Genomic DNA, 4,518 nt, shown 5'->3' with positions numbered 1-4,518 from the left:
GCAAGGATGTGGAGCCACAAGGACTCTCATTTATTGATGATAGGAATGAAGAATTGTACACCCAATTTTGAAGACTGTTTGGTGGATTTTTACAAAGCCAAACATACTTGAGAAAGATGACAATATGTCATTCCTAACTTTTCCCTCCTCATAAGTAAAACAACTATTCATGACTAAGATACCACTGAAAAAATCTAGAAAACAAGGGTGAGGCTGAAGCTCTCCTTGCACCTCAGAGACTACGACATCACATTAGAAGGATAAAAGGAGTGGCAACACACTGACTGCATTTGTTCTTCCCAAGGCCAGCGTAGTTCACACCAAGAGGGCTCCCCTGATCCTATGATACATTAAGTTGAAAAAGAAAGTCCTAAAAAAATATCGAGCTCTCCCATCTCTGTGGGTTGCTTCTTGATAGCCCCCACTCCAATCCAACCCCACAGGGATTATGGGGGATTCTGTAGGAATTGACCACTAAGTATGTGATCATTATAGAGAAGGAGGGAGAGGCTACAATCAACATTCAGATCTTGGAAGACTGAGTTTCTACTTGCAACATCTAAGTAGTAATTCCCACCTGTGGGTTTGTTCACCTGCACAGCCAAGATTGCAGCCAAGTCTGATGAGGAAATTTGGCAGACTGCAGGTCTGCTTCACATGAGTCCTAAAACTAAGAGCTACTTCAGTTTTGAAGCCTGGTCTGCCCCTATGCAGACAAGGGACCTATGTCATAGATCTGCACACTGTTGGGTATACTCCCTAGCCCTGCCTGAGCAGAAAGCCTGTACAGAACACATGGAAGCTGTGTAACTCAGCAACACTCAAGCCAAGAATAAGGTATTAAGTGCTGATTATTTGCAAAGCAATGCCAGTGGCACTGTTTGACCAGGATGTAACTCTGGTTACACCAGAGTTCCACATGCCCAAGGACATCAGTGGATGAAATGTACAGAAACCCAAACTGAGCTAACTCGTGAAGAACTGCCTCTGCCAAAGAGAACCTATACACTCTCTAAGAGAAGACTGCTTACTCCGATGTGCAAATACCACTGTAGGTTTTGGCGAAGGATGAATAGACAGAGAACAGAGGATTTGTAAGGCAGTATATACTCTGTATGTTACTATACTGATGGATATTATACATGCTATCACACATTTGTTCAAACTCATAGAGTATAAAACACCAAATGTAAACATAATGTAAACTGAGAACTTTGGGTGATTATGATGCGTTAGTGGAAATTTATCAGTTGTAACAAATGTACCACTCTGGTAGAGCATGCTGATATTGGGGGGGGGGGTGCTACATGTGTGTGGGGGGGTGGCAGAGTGTATATTGGCAATATCTATACCTTCCTGTAAATTTTGCTGCAAACTTAAAAGAGCTCTTAAATGTTTAAAAGGAGTTGAGCTTTTAAAAATAAAGTTAATAAATATTTGTTAAATAAATCAATAGAGTAGGAGTAGATCAGAGCAGTGGATAAGCTAGCTGTCTCAAGAATCAGTGTCCTGGGGTTGGGGTTGGGGTGACTGTGAGTGGCATGCAGGGCACGCCTGATACACTGGGTCAGAAGAGCTGACTATGTATCAAGTACCAACAAAATTCCCATGGTAGTTATTTATTAAAATTGTCTGTGTCTGTTTTCTATTGGCCAGGACCACATTAGGGGAGTAGCTCTGGATCCCACACATTAATTAAGAGTGGCACAAGCAAACTAAATCCTGTCCAGAGAGAAGTGAGCAGTCTTGAGAGGTGTATTAGTCTGCTGAGGCTGCCATAACGAAATGTCACAGACTGTGTGATTTAATAGAAAGGTATTTCTCATAGTTATGGAAGATAGCAGTCCATAATGAAGGTACCAGCCAATTCAGCTTCTGGTGAGAGCTGTCTTCCCAGCTTTGCAGAAGGCCACCTTCTCACTATGTCTTTATGTGGACTTTCATTAGTGTGTACACACAGATGGGTAGAGAAAGAGAGAGAGAGAGAGAGAGAGAGAGAGAGAGAGAGAGAGAATTCTTCTCTGGTGTATCTTCTTAAAAGGACTTAATTTTATTGTATCAGGGGGCCTCACCCTTATGACCTCCTATAACTTTAATTGCTTCTTTACTCTTAATACAACCACACTGGGGAGAAGGGCTTTAACATATAAATTTTGAGGGGACACAAACATTCAGTTCATAACATGTGGGGTTTGGAAAACAAGTCTAATGTGGAACAGTTCAAGTTGCTGGGGATGTTTGGTCTCAAGAAAATACAATTTAGGGGGACCTAGTCTTAGACATTAGCCTTCTGAAAGTTTATCATAAATCAGAGGGAGCAAATGTTTTCAGTGTTTCTTCAGAGGAAGACTTTAGAAAGCCATGGAGAGGATTGGTTTTAAAAGACCAACATGAGGTATAATTTTTTATCAATCAGAGCTGTCATTGGATCGAATCAGCTTTTGGAAAAGGAAGTGAGAACATCATCACTGAAGACAGGAAAGCTTGTGCTGGCACATCATTGGGAAGAATGTAGTATAAACTGGATTTAAGCAGGTGAGCCAATATATTATTTTCTGACCCCAACTTCTGAAGTAACAGTTATGAGAGTACCTCCAAAATATGACTCATCTTTTCTTAACATCCAGTTTCTCTGGGTGTAAGTAAGTCAGTGCATCTCTCTTGTATCCCTCTCTTCCCTAATTTCTTCCACAAGAACCTTTGCTAAGCCAGACCTAGCTAAGGTTAGGAAGTTGACAAAGGAACTATTACCTGAATAAACTTAGTCTACAAAAATTGAACAGCAAACCTGAAAGAATTAACTTTCTGTTCTTTCTTACTTTCTGGTCCCATTATACTAATTTTTAGTGGAAAGTAGTAGATACCAGAGCTATGTGGAAGCTATGACTAGAGTGATCAAATATGTCAACTGAGTGAAATAGGTAGGGGGAACATAGCTTGAAGCCTAGAGTTTTATAAGTTTTCCTTCCAGGGATGGATTGAAAGCAGCTGTGGCTTGCCACTGTTCAGAAATCTGGAAGGAAGTGCTGGAGCTTAGAGGCTGAGTAACAGTAATAGTGGGAACATGAAGAGAGAAGACTGGCTTAGTAACACTGACTGGACTCAGCAATGTCTTGGACAAGTTCTGAAATGGTCAATGGTACTTTATGGTAAAGATAAAAACATCTCAAATATTCGGAAAATGCAGTTACTTTATATTGCAAATTTCTTCCTTAAGAGATGTGGTTCTGAAGAGTGAATGGACATAAAGATTCCTTGGAGTACTTGCTAAAATATAGATATCCAGCCCTTCCAAATCTATTGAATCTAAATCTCTGGGGGTGATTCCTGGGAATATGCATTTTAATAAGCTCTTTAAGTGATTCAGATGTACACTCAAGTTTCAGACTCACTGACTGAAGGATTAAAAGTATAAGTGTTTGAAAAATAAAACATAAATACAGCTTGTATTGAGTTGTGGAAGATTTTATATAAGAGAATCAACAGACAGACATTCCCATTCATTTTCAGTTCAAGGCCTAGAATTACTTTGATAGTATTTGCTGTTGTTACTTTAACTGAGGGCTCTAATGCACTTTTAAAAGTTGATATGTTGGGAGACATATTTTCAAAATTAACAAATCAACAAAATGACTTCTTAAAAGTTAATATGTGAACTTCAAATTTTTTTTTTGAGAGGGAGTCTCATATTTATTGATCAAATGGTTGTTAACAACAATAAAATTCTGTATAGGGGACTCAATGCACAGTCATTAATCAACCCCAAGCCTATATCTCAACTGTCTCCAATCTTCGAAGGATAACAAACAAGTTTTTACGTGGTGAACAAGGTCTTACATAGTGAATAAGTTCTTACATGGTGAACAGTGCAAGGGCAGTCATATCACAGAAACTTTCGGTTTTGATCACGCATCATGAACTATAAACAATCAAGTCAGATATGACTATTCATTTGATTTTTATACATGATTTATATGTGAATCCCACATTTCTCCCTTATTATTATTATTCTTATTATTATTAAATAAAATGCTGAAGTGGTAGGTAGATACAAGATAAAGGTAGAAAACATAATTTAGTGCTGTAAGAGGGCAAATGTAGATGATCAGGTCTGTGCCTATAGACTAAGTATTAATGCAAGCTAGACAAGGGCAACAAGACATCCACGATGCAGAGGATTTCTCTCAAAACAGGGGGGGTGAGGATCTAAGCCTCCCCTCTGTTGGTCCCCAATTTCTCTCCTGATGGTCCCCCTGCTACTGTGCCTGTCTTGGGTTGTTCCTCCGTTGAGGAATCTTACCCGTCTTTGGCTAACCAGTCATCTTCTGGGGCCATACAGGGAAATATAAAGTTGGTAAGTGAGAGAGAAGCAATATTCTTTGAAAAGGTTAGCTCTTTACTTCTTTGCAGATTTATGCCCTTTGTGGATTCTATGCCCAGCATTTGTCTTGAGGTAACTTTACCACTTGGAAGAATTACGATACTCGGTAATTTTCTATATGAGGCACTAATTCTACT

This window comes from Manis javanica, chromosome X, assembly GCF_040802235.1.
Source record: "Manis javanica isolate MJ-LG chromosome X, MJ_LKY, whole genome shotgun sequence".
Classification (NCBI taxonomy): Eukaryota; Metazoa; Chordata; class Mammalia; order Pholidota; family Manidae; genus Manis; species Manis javanica.
Note: the sequence above shows the minus strand (reverse complement) of the source record.